Source organism: Felis catus, chromosome B3 (genome assembly GCF_018350175.1).
Source record: "Felis catus isolate Fca126 chromosome B3, F.catus_Fca126_mat1.0, whole genome shotgun sequence".
Taxonomy (NCBI): Eukaryota; Metazoa; Chordata; class Mammalia; order Carnivora; family Felidae; genus Felis; species Felis catus.
In genome coordinates this window covers 142,899,511-142,919,118 of record NC_058373.1, presented here as the reverse complement: position 1 = coordinate 142,919,118, position 19,608 = coordinate 142,899,511, and the positions used below count along the sequence as shown (strand labels likewise).

General features: G+C 38.2%; 1 long non-coding RNA gene and 5 other non-coding genes across 11 annotated transcripts in view; all 6 read right to left on the bottom strand.

The window, feature by feature from the left end:
* Positions 1 to 19,608, bottom strand: part of LOC105260691 — a 92,294-nt gene that overhangs the window by 34,943 nt on the left and 37,743 nt on the right. For 5 of the 6 annotated variants that reach the window (XR_006599988.1, XR_006599992.1, XR_006599990.1 and 2 more), the window contains one exon: positions 8,211 to 8,293. This is a non-coding gene — a long non-coding RNA (uncharacterized LOC105260691). Of the gene's footprint in view, positions 1 to 3,788; positions 3,873 to 8,210; positions 8,294 to 19,608 lie in introns of all 6 variants that reach the window. The other variant, XR_006599989.1, reaches the window with a different exon arrangement.
* On the bottom strand, positions 471 to 544 carry LOC111561188. The gene has a single exon (XR_002743546.1). It is a non-coding gene; the product is annotated as a small nucleolar RNA SNORD113/SNORD114 family (small nucleolar RNA).
* LOC111561196 lies at positions 3,039 to 3,114 on the bottom strand. The gene has a single exon (XR_002743554.1). It is a non-coding gene; the product is annotated as a small nucleolar RNA SNORD113/SNORD114 family (small nucleolar RNA).
* On the bottom strand, positions 6,277 to 6,351 carry LOC111561189. Its single transcript, XR_002743547.1, has one exon. It is a non-coding gene; the product is annotated as a small nucleolar RNA SNORD113/SNORD114 family (small nucleolar RNA).
* LOC111561193 lies at positions 9,832 to 9,906 on the bottom strand. The gene has a single exon (XR_002743551.1). It is a non-coding gene; the product is annotated as a small nucleolar RNA SNORD113/SNORD114 family (small nucleolar RNA).
* LOC111561192 lies at positions 18,378 to 18,449 on the bottom strand. The gene has a single exon (XR_002743550.1). It is a non-coding gene; the product is annotated as a small nucleolar RNA SNORD113/SNORD114 family (small nucleolar RNA).

The window sequence follows — 19,608 nt, the reverse complement described above, 5'->3', positions numbered from 1 at the left end:
AATAACTCTGTCATAAGGCACATTCTAATATGAACTATGCTCATTCTTTTTCCAATTAAACATTTAATGAATTATTTATGTATGCAATTTTTCCTTTTCTAAATACAAACAACCAACCAGCAGGCAACCACCTATATCAAACAAAGATGCTGAATCTTACATGCATCTGTCTACCCACTCCTTCCAAAAAAGGGGGCAACAGCCCTTACAAATAGATTTCACTGGAATTCAATGCCTCAGAAACGTGTAATAATCCCAGTTTCATTACCTACTCTCATAATTGGCCTATACCCAGGTTTCTTTATATTTACTCATTTATATATTTCTTCATGTATTCACTCATGATTTACTTACAAGAATTCAAGCTATTCCCATAAAGTGTGTATACCCATGATCAAGGTATTTGAACATTCAGAAATTCTGCTTTAAGCTCATTTCCACAGAGGAAAATATGAGGCCACTTTTAAATAATGGACCTCAGAGTCACAGATGGCTTTAATCAAAGTTTTTGATTCAGACACCCTCCAATCTCATCATTGGTCCAGACTTGGCACTCTTTTTCTTCATTCATTTCTATCTTCATTTTCCCAGGTATTACCAACTCCTGGAACAAGATAGTTGATAGTACTATGATCGGTCTCTAGACCGATTTCCCACAGAGCTTTTAGCCTAGATCTTAGTGTGAACCTTGCTTTGTATCAATACCATCATTAAAAATGTCCCAGGATTGGGCCATGTTTTAATTTGTCCAATTTTAAGCGCAGGGTAATTAACAACAAAAAACCACAATGGTTTTTCTAGAACACACACAATATGCTCCACCTTCTGAGAGCTTCCTTCTTCTAAACAGTTAATATAGCCTGGATCTCTCTCAAAATGGAAACGCTTAAATCAACTGTGTTTAGAAACAATACGGAATAGCAAACAGTTCCAAAAATCAAGTACATGCCTTCCATCTTTAAAAACAAAAAATGCATCTCAGTTGTGCTGAAATGGGTTACTTCTACTCCTTGGCCCAGAACACATTCCCACCATTGGTCCTTACTTGGTGTTCTCAGATTTTCTTTTCGTGTATATAGCCTTTTGTTCTATTCAACTACCTTAGTGACCACACATGAACAAACCATACAAACCAAGCACAAACTTTGACTGTTATTTGCCCCTTACCCACAGAAGTAACAGTCAAGAGCTTCTTCATTGGACAATGGCTGAATCCAATGTGGAGTATTCGTTCAGGAGGATAAGATAGATTTTTTTAAAGAATGAAAAGTATACATTTAGATTTTTAAATAGAAATTGGTTCTGCATTAGTAGATGAATCATAAATATTGGTTTGTGCCACATTTTCATCAATACAACAGGATCATCCTTTGCCCCTACTGACTTATTCAATTTTTAGTTGGAATTAATACACTGAAGACCTTTTATAATCTTCTGCCCAACACTAAAAGAACTATAACTATTATGAATATCTGTCTATATAACCTACCAAATAGTAAAAAGTCCACAGAGTCATTCAGTGAGAAAACGTTAGCAAAATGGGTTGAATTTAAATTCTTCCTTCATGAAACGATCTGACCAATGAGCCGTACTGTACTTTAATTCTTGTGTTTTTCGATTAATCTATGTACTCACTTTTTACATAACTCTAAGGATAATTTAACTAGATGTTCTTTTTTTGCCTACAAAAAACACAAAGTGGTAGAGCCATCAACTACCCAAAACTAAATACTACTACATACAACTTTCTATCTCAGCAATGTCTGCACTGGTAGAACTTGCTGCAGTGATGGAAACATTCTCTATTAGCACTACGCAGTGTGGTAGCCACTGGTCACATAGGGCTTGAAATGTGACTAGCGTTGCTGAGGAACTGAGTTTTTATTTTTCATTAATTTGGATTTAAGTGTTGACAGCAAGATGTACTTTAGAGAGTGGGTTTATATGATCCTTCCCCAAAGAAGGAGGGGCCCGTGGACTTGAAGAGGGTAAAACAGAGTTAGTCATGCTCCTTTATACATTATATATGCTCCTCACTGACCTATGATTTATGTTCTTTTATTTTTTTTTTATTTTTTTTCAACGTTTATTTATTTTTGGGACAGAGAGAGACAGAGCATGAACGGGGGAGGGGCAGAGAGAGAGGGAGACACAGAATCGGAAACAGGCTCCAGGCTCCGAGCCATCAGCCCAGAGCCTGACGCGGGGCTCGAACTCCCGTACCGCGAGATCGTGACCTGGCTGAAGTCGGACGCTTAACCGACTGCGCCACCCAGGCGCCCCTGTTCTTTTAGATAACAGATGGTGATATAAAATCATTCTTTTACTCACTAATAATAATACCACCGATAATGGTGAGCCCTAAGGATACTTCCCAAGAAGGCTGAGTGATACTAAATGTATCCATTGGCTTTTCACTCACAGAAATCATCAACAAAACACATTTACTTTTTTTTTAAATAAAAATCAATGAACACAATTACTATATTCACCTTCTTGGTGTTCATGCTTAGACCTTTTCTAAGTTTCAACAGTTATTGAATAATGTCTTTTATTTTTTATTATTTATTGTATTAAATTATTGCTTATTAAAACTAATTTTACACTAATGGGTTTATCATGATTTGCTCTATTACAGTGGAATACATGTATTATATTATGTATTGCTGATTGCTATGTAATCATATGAGTTTTTTGTCCCTTTTTGAAATGAGATAGGCCACCAACTCACTGCCACTTCAGAACAACACTGATGTTCACAAATATCTATCTATACATTCCCAAAGGAGGAGCAGCCTTATACCATTATATTTTAACTCAAAATTCCAAAAAGTTATATTAACAGTAACCCTTGGTTCATTAGCTCCTCTCATAATTAAATAAGGTACAACCCATCTCTTCACTTAAACTTTACTCACTCATGCATCGATTAACTTAGAATAATACAATCCCTATCTGTGAACAACAACAAAAAAAATCAAGAACACTATTCTTGACTATTTCTAACTTCCTCTATAAGCACATTTCCCATAGATGCAATGGACCTCAGAGTTACAGACTGGGTTTAATCAAAAATTTTATTCAGATGCCCCACGCACACTCATCATTGATCCAGACTTGGTATTCTGTGCCTTCACTTAATATATTGTTCTTGACTTATTCCTTGACTCATTAATAATATGGTCAACGAGCAAGAGTTAGGAAAATAAGACCAACATCCTTGAAGAGATGAAGACCATGAAAGTTTACTTCCTACAGAGCTACAAGACTAGTTCTCCTTGTGCCATGCACCGCAGCATTGCCAATATGAATCAATCCATTTCTTGGCATCATCCTAATGCCATTAGTCATTGGTCCCTGCTTGGGCCTCTTTCATTTAACATCCATACTTCAAAGATGGTACAGTGAACTGCCATTCTGTACCACAACTAAGGAAAAGGCAACATTTTCCATTTTCCTATGGTTCCCCGCCCTTGCCGGGTTCACAGTCTATAAAAATATCAACCAGTGGAGAAGTGTTTGAATCCACCGTGGAACAAAAATGAAATGGAATATCAAAATGTTTTGAAAATTGCTAACATGCCTTTCATCCTTTGTCCTAATGAATTCAGTAATGGCTGGAATGGATTAATCGTAATTCTGACTTCATAAACGCATTTTAGTCTTCGGTCAATGCAAGATCACCTTTGAATTGTCCATGTATATGGCCACTTACTCTTTCCAAACATCTCAATGAATACCCGTGACTAAGCCCCGCAAGCAATACATGAACATTGATTATTGCTTACACTTATCTCTTCTGTCTTTCCCAAAGAGGTAAAAGGCAAGATCTTCACCATGAGATAATAATCAAATCTGGTAGAGTGTTCATTCTGAGGAGTAAAAAGCAAACTTTAAAAAGAATCAGTCTACATTTAACTATCCTAAATGATCAAAAATCAAGTAACCATATGGGGCGCCTGGGTGGCTTGGTCAGTTATGCGTCCGACTTCAGCCCAGGTCATGATCTCACAGTCCGTGAGTTCAAGCCCCGCGTCGGGCTCTGTGCAGACAGCTCAGAGCCTAGAGCCTGTTTCAGATTCTGTGTCTCCCTCTCTCTCTGCCCCTCCCCTGTTCATGCTCTGTCTCTCTCTGTCTCAAAAAATAAATAAACATTAAAAAAAAAATTTAAAAAAAATCAAGTAACCATAAACCTGAGTTTGCATACTTTCCTAAACATTGGAAAGACAGAGCTCTACTTAATATTTACTAATTTGTGGAATTTTTTTTTTATTTTAAATAATACAATGACCACCACTGAACCTAGCAGTAAACAGAAAAAAAATTATCAGGAATATCTGTCTGTACTTGCCACCCATGTAGGTAAGAGCCAAGATCATCTTTTTTGTTGAAATTTATAAATAATCCAGTGAAGAAATGGGCAGAACACATGAGCAGACACTTCTCTAAAGAAGACACCCAGATGGCCAACAGGCACATGAAAAGATGCTCAATGTCACTCCTCATCAGGGAAATACAAATCAAAACCACACTGAGGTATCACCTCATGCCAGTCAGAGTGGCTACAATGAACAAATCAGGAGACCATAGATGCTGGAGAGGATGTGGAGAAACGGGAACCCTCTTGCACTGTTGGTGGGAATGCAAACTGATGCAGCCGCTCTGGAAAACAGTGTGGCGCTTCCTCAAAAAATTAAAAATAGATCTACCTTATGACCCAGCAATAGCACTGCTAGAAATTTACCCTAGGGATACAGGAGTGCTGATGCATAGGGGCACTTGTACCCCAATGTTTATAGCAGCACTTTCAACAATAGCCAAATTATGAAAAGGGCCTAAATGTCCATCACCTGATGAATGGATAAAGAAGATGTAGTTTATGTACACAAGGGAATACTACTTGGCAACGAGAAAGAATGAAATATGGCCTTTGTCGCAACGTGGATGGAACTGGAGAGTGTTATGCTGAGTGAAATAAGTCATACAGAGAAAGACAGATACCATATGTTTTCGCTCTTATGTGGATCCTGAGAAACTTAACAGAAGACCATGGGGGATGGGGAAGAAAAAAAAAAAAGTTAGAGAGGGAGGGAACCAAACCATAAGAGACTCTTAAAAACTGAGAATAAACTGAGGGTTGATGGGAGGGGGGGGTGTTGGGAGGGAGGGGAAAGTGGGTGATGGGCATTGAGGAGGGCACCTGTTGGGATGAGCACTGGGTGTTGTATGGAAACCAATTTGACAATAAATTGCATATTTAAAAACTTTATTCCAGAAAAAAAAGAAAGAAATTTATTTGTGCAGCACAGGATACCTGGGAGATTCCATTCAGGGCACAATCTCACCAGTGATCCAAATCTGACCCTACTTAATATATTTATTAATTCACTCACTAATTATTCTATTTAATTACTCATGGGATAGTAAGATCATCCCTTCATTTTTCTAAAAGAATCCCCAAAATTAAACAACCATCAAAACAGAAGCAAAATGCTCACTATTTACAAATGTCTACATGTACCAGCAGAAAGGCCTAGAACTCTTTTCCTTCCTATGGATATGAGTTGGGTAAAACATGACACATCATGACCTTTAAATTCAACTGCATGCTTTCCTTTAATGTATTGTTGGCTGACTTAAAAAAACACTGAGATCTAAATGCATATGCATTTGTTCACTTATAATTATACTTCAATATGTGTCAGCCCACCCACACTGGAGAAGTACCTTGAATAATATTTACATTTGTCCTTACGTCATTACCCGGAAGAATACCGAACTGATTCTTTAGTGTTTGTTTGCTTACACAAAACGGCCTAAGAAGACTGCATTAATCATGAGTGTGGCCGTATGAAACAGTATCACCATGCTCTCTCTCTCTCAATTAGATAGTTTATTTGATCAACTATTTATGTAAATGTATTTTCCTCTCCTTAATAGAATGATCAATTGGCAATGTGCCTCAACACAGAACAAACCATTGACTCTTAGGCACAGTTGACCATATGCCCCTCACCAAAGTGATAAAAGCCTTAACTGCTAATTTATTAGGGCTAAGAATCTCAAAATTGTTGTAATAATGATCCCTGTTTCATTGTGTGCCCTAAAAGTAGTACATGCATATCCTTCTTATTCTTTATTCATTGATGTATTTCTTTATTCATGGGCTAATTGTATTATAATAATGCAATTCATACCCCAAACCACAAAAGCCCACGAATGAGATGCTGAAGGCTTTTATTTCCCACGAAGAGAATAATAAGGTGTTCCTTTGTAATGGACCTCAGAGTTGCAGATGGGTTTAATCAAAATTCTTGTTTCAGAAACCCCATGACATTCATCACTGGTCCATGCTAGGAAAATTTTTTTGTTTATTAATTCATTTTCTGATTCACAAATAATAACAACACAATCACAAAATCCGAAAAACAAGATCCTTGAATTTTAGGATTTTCTCCTGCAGAGCTAATAAACGTAAAGAAAGAAATAATATGAAACTGCTCTGAAAACAAATTAAATAACATTATATTTTCTTCTAAAATTACCTCTGTGGTGCTGATTTAGATTACACATAATTTTGGGTCTATAATACATTCCCATCATTGATCCATACTTGGGAGTGTTTTATTTATTCGTGTGTGTGTGGTGCACAATTATTTGCTTCGAAACTCTTCAGGTGACATCCGTGAACAACCCATCCAAACAAAGAATGTAAACTAAGGGACTTACTTAAATTATTCTTCATGCTCCTGGTTCACTACAATAACTCCTTACTAAATGACTGAGTCAGCTATGCTATTGTTCACTCTGGGTAAGAAAAAGGAGACTAAGGCTACATTCAAAAAAAATTTTAATGGCTGTTCATCAGGCAGAGCTAGATAGCAATAAACTTTGGCCCCAGCATCCTATTCTTTATTAAACCCGTATGGAATTCTTACTTATAAATAATACAATAAACACGATCAAGTCCAACACCCAGCCCAAGATTAAGAGCTATAACGATTACAAATCTCCACCTGTATCAACGCCTGTTAAAGAGACGGTTATCTCATAGATTACTGACTGATGCAAACACTTCCCCTTCTCTTAGCTTAAAAACTCCCCAGCAAACTACAGACACTCAAGACACTGGGTCTTAACTACAGATACTAGTACGTTCCACATAAAAGAGGATTACCGAGTGAGCCTTGCCGTTTTCCTTCAGAATTGTATCGATATTAACAGCGTTTGCTGCACTCCGCTAACTGTTCCATGAGGAGGCTTTTAGCGTCTCATGTATTCATTTCTTTCTTTACTCATGCATTGATTCACTTGAAATAACATAATCCGTATCCATGAACCACAAAAGCCTGGGGCAAGCTTATTGAATTTTCCTAACTTCCACTATTAGCTAATTTCTACAGAGAAGATTGACTGGTTCTTTTCCTGTAACGGACCTCAAAGCTGCACAGAGGACTTCATCAAAGGTGTTGATTCAGGTAACTCCACCGATACTCATCATTGATCTGGGCACAGCTTTCGAGTTCTTCGTTCATTTATGCCTTCTTGCAAGGATTCATTCATAGATTCATGAATCCGAATTATACACTCAATACCCTTTAATGACACAAAACTGAGAACAAAAGGCTTACATACAACCGAGATCTGCTCACCGCCCCCATTCATGGAAAGCGAACGGTCACTCGCTTTTCATAGTGAACCTCTGTTTTGCACACAGGGATTAATCAGGACGCTCCCTTCATATCAGTCCCTTACTTAGGGACTGGTGACCACCTTCTCCTTTCTCCCTTGACTTGCCCATACGGTAAAGCTAGTGTCATCGAGACCCACAGACCTGTCATCTTAACCCACACCTGGCAAAACTGACATCTGCCATCTTTCGGGGTGCTCCAGCCTCAGACAGTTAACAGCTAAGATCTTCCCCAGTGAAGGTATGTTTTAGGCAAATGGGACAAGAGCATGAGTTGAGAAGGCAGACTGCTTTGAGAATATGTGAGAGGCCCCCCCATCACTTCAGCAACGGCTCTTAGTTGGGATGAATCAAAGTAATCATAAATTTTAGTTTGTGACACATTCTAGACTTGGGGCTCATGACTGGCATGCCTGAATTTCCTACATTGTTTAACTCTTTATTTTATTGAAATAATTTAGTGGGCTCCCATAAATAAACCCCATCTAAGCCTTAAACGCAAACACTGATATTTACTTACCTCGGTCTTTATGTTTCTCGGTCCCAGAATTCACAACCATGTCTTCACGATCATAGAACGATTAAATCAGCTGTGTGTTCATTCTATGAACAAAGGAAAAGGGGGGAGGGAAGCCAATTTGTAAAAACAATGAAGACAGAGTGCGCTTTTTTAAATTGAAATGTGCCGAGAGGAACCGTTAATCAGAAGCCCTATTTCATATCACATTCTTACCAATTTCTCAAGGGTGGTACTCTTACTGAGTTAAGCTTCTATTAGTTGATAGGAATACTATTGAATTCATCGCTCAACACGATGCGATGTGTTCATCGCATTGTTAATATGCGATTAACAATCAGAGACATCTGACAATCAGAGACATTAACAATCAGAGACATCTGACTTTCCTTGCTACCTACATAGGGAAAGCCGCGATCATCTTTTTATTGGACTTGGCTGTGTAGAATTTACCATATTTGTTTCCTGGCACAATCTCCCAGTCCTCCACTACATGCACTTATGGAGATTCATGGATTCACTCACTCCCTGGTGTGTTTTATTATTCAGGGAATAACAATACCATTTTTCTAACGGAAACTCAGAATGGTCAAACACCAGCCCGGACCCAAATTACCACAACTTGGAAAGGTCCAGATGCACCTTGCAAAAAATGGAAGAGCCTAAAATTGTTCCTAGAATATTTGTCATTGGCAAACTAAGATGAGTCGGTATCCTCGTATTAAAACACGCGTTCCTGATTGGTCCACAGTCTGCTGACTTTTAAAAAATAGATCGAGACATAAAATTACACCTTCTTGCTGTTACACAAACTCACGGGCATCTGTGATCAGATCCAATGACAAGAAGACTGAGCCAAATTTAGGTCACAGTCACCACTGTCAATAATATACTTGCTTCTTTTTTATTGTTTTAATGAAAATCAGTTTAAAAAAGAGTAATGATGAGTGTTGTCATATAAATCATTCTCATCGCTGGCCTCTGCTTGGCTCTCAATTGTGTGGTTATTATAGAGTCAGTGTGTTGCCATTTCCTCAATAAAAGAATCCCTCCGCAACCCTTGAGCAACCAGCAAACATTGTTGAGGATTATGTGCAAGTGACCATATACTCCTTTCATGACCATTTCTTGGAAGTCGGAGTTTCAGATTTTCATATGACTACTCCATGTTGCATTACTTCCCTTAATAAGCGTATAAATTGTCCTCTTTTTTTCATTCATTGATACATTTTATTTATTTGTGAATCGATTCTATAAAAAAAAAAGAAATACAATCCAGGGCGCCCGGGTGGCTCTGTCAGTTAAGCGTCCAACTTCAGCTCACGTCATGATCTCATGGTTTGTGGGTTTGAGCCCTGCGTCGGGCTCTGTGCTGACAGCTCGAAGCCTGGAGGCTGCTTAGGATTCTGTGTCTCCCTCTCTCTCTGCCCCTCCCCACTTGCACTCTGTTTCTCTCTCTCTCTCTCTCTCTCTCTCTCTCTCTCTCTCTCTCTCTCTCAAAAGTAAATGTTAAAAAAATTTTTTAAATAATAATAATAATAAAATACAATCCATCTCCAAGAACCACAAAAGGTAACATGTGCTCTTTTCCCGCAGAGGGGAAATAACTACGTGTCTCTTTGTAATGGACCTCAGAGTTGCATATGGGTTTAATCAAAACTCCTGTTTCAGATACCCCATGGTACTCATCATTGGTCCAGGCACGTTTTTCTTCCTTTATATCTTCATTGATTGGTTGACTGATTGATCCATGAATACAACACTATCATAAAGTTCCAGGATAAGATCTTCGCATTAATGGCTCTTTCCCCATAAAGCAAATAGACTAAATCTCCTTTTACAATGGACCTCAGAGAATACGTGTCGTCAGTTAATATCCATGCTTCATACCAAATCCACATTCACCACTGGTCCTTCTGTGGCTTTCTTCTATTTAATTGAGCAGCAGGCAGATGTTTATTAGAGTAGAAGATCAGAAAGGAAGAAGAGTATGAAAGCTGTCTTTCAGAGAGGGGACCCTTGAAAGCGCATGCCCCTGATTTCCCCATGAAGATGGCTCAGGGAAAAGTGATGACACCACACCATCTTTATTCACATCTCAAAACAAAGCATTCTACTTGCTTACAGGTTGCAACGCAAAACAGTTATCAGCCGGGACTATCCCAATACGGAAATGGTTAAGCCCTCTGGGGAGGGAAATAAACTGCAATATTAAATACTTCTGAAAATGAATGAAATGGCGGTTTTTTTAATCACTTCATTTGTGCCAAATTAGATTAAACATAGTTTTTGATTCATGACATATTCCCATCACCGGCCCATATTTGGAGATTTTTATTACTTTTATAGACATTGATTCTTTTGCTATACCACTAAACACTCATCAACCAAAGCATCCCAACCAAGGATGGGAACTGTGAGTGTTACTTACACTTGTCTCTACATCTGTCTAGCTCTACATACAGAGCTAACTGCCAATATTTTGTTTCTTAGAAAATGAATACATCTACTGTCTCATGGTCATTCTGTGAAGGAAAAAGTACAATTAATCTAGATTTTTAATGCATGTGAATTAGGTGGGACTAGAATAAACTTGGGCACTTCTTCATTTTACAGTCTCGCATTTTACCTTCACTTTTAAATAATGTATTAGCCACTGTCAACTACACGACACAGGAATAAGCATATCGAAAGTATCTTTATATGGTAATAGTTTTAAGAGAATACAAGATAACTTTAATGGATGTTGCCTTTGCAGAACTGGTTACATTTAAATCTTTATTTTACATTCTGTGGGACGACTCATGCCTGATCCCATTTTATATGCTCACTTATTTATTCACTTAATCACTTATTTACTTACTTATGGGATGATTTAACCATACACTCATTATATAAAGAAAGTCAAAATGGTAATCCAGAACAGAAATACTCTTCAATGCAATGATATACATGTCCCTTACCAAAGATGGGAGTAGAACAGGAATTTTTTTTCTTTCTACAAACATCAGTAGCGAAAACCCAAATCAATCGTTGGTATTGTCTCATAAAACATGCTCCTCATTGATCTGTGCTGTCTCTTATTTTAAATCATTAAGACAGGATTTTATTCACTTACGCAGTTATAACGACACATCAAAATTTGTGAATGCAAAGACTTAGAAACAAATCCTGAGTGATACTAACATCCATTTACCTGCTTGGTAGTCACAAAAATAATTGACAAGATCATTTTGAGTTTTGATAAAATTTAGTGAACACAATCAGATCAATCCTAATGCTTCTCATATGACACACTGTCGACATGTGATAACTGCTTCTTATTCAATGAGATATATACTTAATCAATTATCCACTTATGTTAATCTTTCCTGTTTCCTAAAACACAAACAAATGAAAATGAAAGCCAAAGCAGTGCTTGGAGGGAAATTTATAACATTGAATGCATATGTCACAAATGAAGACCTAAGTGTGTGTTGATGGATGAATGCATAAAGAAACTATGGAGGGGCGCCTGGGTGGCACAGTCGGTTAAGCGTCCGACTTCAGCCAGGTCACGATCTCGCGGTCCGTGAGTTTGAGCCCCGTGTCGGGCTCTGGGCTGATGGCTCAGAGCCTGGAGCCTGTTTCCGATTCTGTGTCTCCCTCTCTCTCTGTCCCTCCCCCGTTCATGCTCTGTCTCTCTCTGTCCCAAAATAAATAAATAAATAAATAAATGTTGAAAAAAAAAATTTAAAAAAAAAAAAAAAAAAGAAACTATGGAATAGAAGTACAATGGAATATCATTCAGCCTTTGAAAGGGAGATCCTGTCATTTGCAACAAAAATGAGCACCTCCAAGGCCTTATGCTAGGTGAAATAAGCCAGAAAAAGAAAGAAAAGTGTTGCGTGACTTCACTTATATGAGGAATCTAAAAAAGTTGAATTCACAGAAGCCGAAAGCAGACTGGCAGTTACCAGGAGTGGGGAGGGGGAGGAAAGGGAGATGCTGGTCAAGGGTACAAAGTTGCCATTACGTAAGATGAAAAAGTTCTAGAGATTTAATGTACTGCATCATGACTATAGCTGATAACATCGTATGGTGTACTGGAAAATCTGAGAGAGTAGATTTCAGGTGCTTTTATCACAAAAATAAAAAAGTAAAAAAAGAATAACTATGTGAGGAGATGCATGTGTTAGCTTGACGGTAGTAACTATTTCACTATGTACACGTATATCAATATCAAAACATCTGGGGCGCCTGGGTGGCGCAGTCGGTTAAGCGTCCGACTTCAGCCAGGTCACGATCTCGCGGTCCGGGAGTTCGAGCCCCGCGTCGGGCTCTGGGCTGATGGCTCAGAGCCTGGAGCCTGTTTCCGATTCTGTGTCTCCCTCTCTCTCTGCCCCTCCCCCGTTCATGCTCTGTCTCTCTCTGTCCCAAAAATAAATAAACGTTGAAAAAATATATATATCAAAACATCATATTGTCCAACTCAAATATACATTATTTCTTTTTTTTTATTTTAGTGAGAGAGAGCATGCAAGTGGAGGAGAGGGGCAAAGGGAGGGAAGAGAAAGAGACGGGGGGGAGAGAGAGAGAGAGAGAGAGAGAGAGAGAGAGAGAATCTTAAGCAGTCTCCATGCTCAGCACAGAGCCCAATGTAGAGCTCGATCCCACAACCCTGGGATCATGACCTGAACTGAAATCCGGAGTCAGATGCTCAACCTACTGAGCTCCCCAGACACCGCTACAATTTTTATTTAAAGAAAAGAAGAAAGATTTAAAATCAGCAATCTAAGTTTCTACTTAAAAAAAAAACTAGAAAAGGGACAAATCGAATACAAAGAAGAAGAAAAGAAACAACAATAATTAGAGCAGAAATAGGAAATAGGAATAGGAAATAAGAAATTAACAGAGAAAATCAATGAATCAAAAAAATTGCTCTTTGAAAAGACCAATAAAATTAATAAGCCTCTAGCCACACCAAAAGGAAAGAGAAAGAAAGAAAGAAAGAAAGAAAGAAAGAAAGAAAGAAAGAAAGAAAGAAAGAAAGAGGGAGGGAGGAAGGAAGAAGGAAGGAAGGAAGGAAGGAAGGAAGGAAGGAAGGAAGGAAGGAAGGAAAAGAGAGAGAGAGAAAGAAAACAAAAGTGACTGTATGAGAAGGAGAGGGGACACAACTGAGCAGGGAGAAGGGCAGTCCTTCTTCCCAGGTGACCAGCAAGCACAAGACAGAGAACATGGTGACAAGCACCTACTACTTAAAAGATGTTTGGGGCAGAAATCACTAACTTTTTGTGGGCTTAACTCTAAGTGGTTTTTCCCAGACACTCTAATGGTGTCTGGGAAAAGTAAAGCAGGAACTTAGGGCAAACATCCTAAACTCAAGTTTTATCTAAACCAAACTCTGAGGCTCCTGGGTGACTCAGTCGGTTAAGCGTCTTAACTCTTGATTTCAACTCAGGTCATGATCTCACGGTTCATGAGTTAAAGCCCCGCATCGGGCTCTGCGCTGACCATCCAGAGCCTGCTTGGGATTCTCTCTCTCTGTCTCTGTCTCTCTCTCTCTCTCTGCCCCTCCCTCCCCTCAAATGCTCAAACTCTGAGTGTGAGCAGGATTATCATACTGTAAAATGCCAAGCGGCAACTCAGAAAAACAAAAGATTTTTTTCCCTCAAAAGATGTGTTTTTCATCTCATCACATCAATAGATGAGAAAAAGCACATTTGACAAACTATGACACGCATTCATGATTTAAAAGAAACCTCTCAGCAAACTAGGAATAGAAAGTAATTTCCTCAACTTGACAAACAATATCTACAAATAACCTACAGCTAACATACTTAATGGTAAGCAATTCGAAGGCTTCCCACTGAGATGTAAAGCAAAGATGTTCCCTCTCAACACTTTACAACATTGTACTGGAAGTTGTAACTTGCAGTACAAGAATAAGAATAAAGAAATAAGAGATATACTATATAAGAGTAAGAGAAATAAATAAAAGGTATATTATTAGTGAAGGAAGAAATGAAACTGTGTTTGTTGACAGATTACATGGTCATCAATGTAGAAAATATATATATATAAGTCTATCATTTTCTTAGATACCAGCAAAGAACAAGCAGGATTTGAAATTAAAAATACAATACAATGCACAGGGGGAAAGTGGGTGATGGGCACTGAGGAGGGCACCTGTTGGGATGAGCACTGGGTGTTGTATGGAAACCAATTTGACAATAAAAAATAAAGATAAATAAGTAAAAATTAATAAAATAAAAAATTTAATAAAATAAAAAATAAATAAAAATTAAATAAAAAATACAATACTATTTACAATAGTACCAATAAAATTAAATATGCAGTTATAAGCCCAACAAAACATATGAAGGAAAACGGCAAAACTCTGATGAAAGTAATCAAAGAGTTAGCTAAATAAATGGACAGTATTCCATGTTCATGGATAGGAAGATTCAGTATTATGGAGATGTCAGTTCTTTCCAATGCAATTTATAGATTCAAAACAATCCCAATCTAAAACAATAAAACCCCTAAAAGTTAACAGGAGAAAATCTAGATGACCTCAGGTTTGGTGATGACTTTTCACCAAAGACACAATACAGGAAAGAAATAATTGATGAGCTTGACTTCGTTAAAATTAAGAGTTTCTGTTCTGCAAATAAACTGTCAAGATACCAAAATACAAACCGCAGACAGAGAAAAAATATTTATAAAAGATATATCTGATAAATGACTTTTATCTAAAACACACAAAGAACCCTTAAAAAAAGGAGGGGCGCCTCAGAAAAGAGAGGCTCAGTCGGTTAAGCAGCCAACTTCGGCTCAGGTCATGATCTCGCGGTCTGTGACTTCGAGCCCCGCGTCGGGCTCTGTGCTGACAGCTCTGAGCCTGGAGCCTGCTTCAGATTCTGTGTGTGTGTCTCTCCCTCTCTGCCCCTACCCCACTCGCTCTCTCTCCATCTCTCAAAAAAATGAATAAATGTTAAAAAAAATTAAAAAAAAAAAAAAAAGAAACAACCTGATTTAAAAATGAGTCAAAGAATGGGAATGCAAGCTGGTACAGCCACTCTGGAAAACAGTATGGAGATTCCTCAAAAAAATAAAAATAAAACTACCCTATGACCCAGCAATTGCACTACTAGGCATTTATCCAACGGATACAGGTGTGCTGTTTCAAAGGGACACGTGCACCCCCCTGTTTATAGCAGCCCTATCGACAATAGCCAAAGTCTGGAAAGAGCCCAAATGTCCATCAGCAGATGAATGGATAAAGAAGATGTGGTGTATACACACACACACACACACACACACACACACACACACACACACACACACAATGGAGTATTACTTGGCAATCAAAAAGAATGAAATCTGGCCATTTGCAACTATGTGGATGGAACTGGAGGGTATTATGCCAAGTGAAATTAGTCAGAGAAAGACAAAACTCATATGACTTCACTCATATGAGGAATTTAAGAGACAAAACCGATGAACATAAGGGAAGGGAAACAAAAATAATATAAAAACAGGGAGGGGGCCAAAACAGAAGAGACTCATAAATATGGAGAACAAACTTAGGATTACAGGAGGAGTTGTGGGAGGAGGGATGGGCTAAATGGCTAAGGGGCATTAAGGAATCTACTCCTGAAATCACTGTTTCACTGTATGCTAACTAATTTGGATGTAAATTTAAAAAAAAAAAACAAAAAACAAAAACTTAAAAGAAGAAAACAAAAAGATACAAGATTCCAGGTATAACTATTAGGGTTACAGTGTACAATTCAAGGACTATACCTAATGCTGTTGTGTAATATGTAGGGAAGTTGTTAAGACTAAATGCTAAGAATTCTCTTCATAAGAACAAATTTCCTTTCCTTTTTTTTAATAGTATTTCTATGAGAAGATGATTGTTAGCTAAACCTACTATAATCATTTCACAATATATGTTAATTAAACCATCAAAAAAAAAAGAAAAAAAATGAGTCAAAGAATGTAACAAACACCTCACTAAAGAAGATACATATGAAAAGATTCGCCACATCGTATGTCATCAGGGAAATGCAAATTAAAACAACAATGAGATTCCACTACCTACCTATTACAATAGGTGTTTGGCAGTTTCTTTCAAAACTAGACATGTTCTTACCACGTGATCCAGCAATCACACTCCTTGGTATCTACCCAAAGGGGCTGAAAACTAATATCTGCACAAAAACCTGCACGTGAATGTTTACAGCAGCCTTATTCATAATTGCCCAAATTTGGAACGCCCAAAATGGCCTCCCGTAGGTGAATGGAAAAATAAACTGCTATAATCTTCTGACAGAAGATTATCCAGTGCTAAAAAGAAATGAGAAATGAAAAGGCACGGAGGAATCTCAAGGGTATATTCTAAAGTGAGGGAAGACAATATGAAAAGGCTACATAATAGTGATTCGAATCACACGACATTCTGGAAAAGGCAAAACTATGGAGACAATAGAAAGATCAGAGGTTGCCAGGGGTTAGAGAGGACAGAGGGGTGGACAGGCAGAGCCCAGGAGATTTTTAGTGAAATAGTCTGTGTGATACCTTCATGTTGGATTCATGTCATTGCACATTTGTCCAAAGCCACTGAAATTACAACCAGGAGTGAATTCTAGTCAAACTATGGACTTTGGGTGATAATGATGCATCAGTGTAGGTTCATCAATTGTAACAAATGTACCACCGTGGTGGGGGATGTCAGTTGATAGTGGGAAGGTTATGCACGTGCGGGGGTTTGGGGATTATGGGAAATCTCTGTATGTTCCATCCAATTTTGTCGTGAACCTTGAAACTGCTCTAAAAAATAGTCTTTTAAACCCAGCAGTAGCACTGCTAGGAATTTACCCAAGGGATACAGGAGTACTGATGCATAGGGGCACTTGTACCTCAATGTTTATAGCAGCACTTTCCACAATAGCCAAATTATGGAAAGAGCCTAAATGTCCATCAACTGATGAATGGATAAGGAAATTGTGGTTTATATACACAATGGAGTACTACGTGGCAATGAGAAAGAATGAAATATGGCCCTTTGGAGCCACGTGGATGGAACTGGAGAGTGTGATGCTGAGTGAAATAAGCCATACAGAGAAAGACAGATACCATATGGTTTCACTCTTATGTGGATCCTGAGAAACTTAACAGAAACCCATGGGGGAGGGGAAGGAAAAAAAAAGAGGTTAGAGTGGGAGAGAGCCAAAGCATAAGAGACTCTTAAAAACTGAGAACAAACTGAGGGTTGATGGGAGGTGGGAGGGAGGGGAGGGTGGGTGATGGGTATTGAGGAGGGCACCTGTTGGGATGAGCACTGGGTGTTGTATGGAAACCAATCTGACAATAGATTTCATATATTAAAAAAAAATAGTCTTTTAAAAAAGGAGGCAACACGTGTGCGTGTGTGTGCGCGCGCACACACGAACACACACACACACACACACACGACTAAAACAAAAACAAAAACTCTGCTACCAGAAGACATTTGCCAATGTCCGGAGACATTTTTGATTGCCGCAAATGGGAGGGAGGGGTTAATACTGACGTCTAGCACAGCCCATGAGGTTACTCAACATTCTACTACACACGGGACCGCCTTCCCAACAACGAATTATCCAGCCCAAAACGTCAGTCATGAAGGGCTGAGAAAACCCTGCTGCACCCTCTTCAAAATAACTGGTTGAGACGTGAATGCAATATACATTCACTCACAATATCATCAATAGCGACGAACATGCAAACTGGATTAGAAACTTGTATGGAATTAACAGCTGTTCATATGCTTATTACTCCCAGATATAACCAACCAGATCCTATTTTCTTGCAAACAGCACCTTGAAGACAACGCAGAACAACAACACAACGCTGCTTTCCGGCACTTATCTCTCCATGTTCCTGACCCACATAGGTATCAGATTTAATCAATTTATGTTGGAACTGAGTGCTTCAGAAAATATTAATAATAATATTATACATTCCCATAATTAAGCCACATGCGGCTCTCCTTGTCTTTATTTATAAATTTATTTATTCGTTTATCAATTCACTTCTACCAACACAATCCAGACCTATGAACCTTCATAACCTAAGAGCAAAATCCCGAATATTACTAACCTCTACTGTAAGCTGATTTACCATATAGGCATTAACTAGGTCTCTGACCTCAGAGTTACAGGGTTTAATCAAAATCATTGATTCAGACACCCCAGGATACTCATCATTGGTCCAAACTTGGCAACGTTTCCTCCATTCATTAATACCTTTGTTTATTGATTCCCTCATTAAGTCACTAATAATAACAAAGGCAAGGACGTGAATTTTGACTACAACCTACTACAATCTCTAGGCTCCTTACCCACAAAGGTAAAAACTAAAATTCTCATTACTGTCGAATAATTCAATCAGCTATAGCATTTTGTTCTGTAGATATTAAAATACACTTTTTGTAAAGAACAAACCAGCATAGACACCTTTTTTTAATGGGCTGGAGTCATGAGGTATTCGATTAATCATAAACTTTAGTTGCTATCACGTTCTCATTATTGACTCAAAAAGGACACTATTTTTTATTTACTGACTTATTTACTGTCCATCTGTATACTCCCTAACCACATGATTCGCAGCCTCATTATTCTTTTTTAAGGTTCCGTATTCACACATGGCTAAGAGTACCCCATGAAGCATTGATCTAAGATTTACCCTACTTTATACATTCACTGATCCACTCATGTTGTTCTCTTAATTACTCAAAGCATAATTTGATCATCTACTCATTTTTTTAAAGAAAAAGAGTAAAACCCACCAGTACTCCAGAACTGAAATACCATGTCATGCCATTGCTGATATCCACTTGTCCAAAGTGGGATTAAGTCTAGATTTCCCCTCTTCATCTAAAATGGTTTAGTCATTATATTGTTTCATGACACCTACTCCTCTGCCTTCTCTTAAATAACTGACCAAACCGGGGCGCCTGGATGGCTCAGTCAGTTGAGCGTCTGACTTCAGCTCAGGTCATGATCTCGCAGCTCGTGAGTTCGAGCCCCGCGTCGGGCTGTGTGCTGACAGCCCAGAGCCTGGAGCCTGTTTCAGATTCTGTGTCTCCCTCTTCTCTCTGTCCCAACCCACTCGTATTCTGTCTCTGTCTCTCTCAAAAATAAATAAACATTAAAAAAATTTTTTTCATAAAAAAATAAAAAATAAGTAAATAACTGACCAATATATGAACTCATTTGTTCATCGACTTTTAACGATGCATTCAAAGTGAATGCAAGCGAAGACGCTGGATAAGAACATTGACTAATACTAGTATCTGTCCCTACATCACTGTCCACAGATATAACTTGTTAGAGTCTTCTTTATTTTTTTAAATAATATCATATTCTCAGTA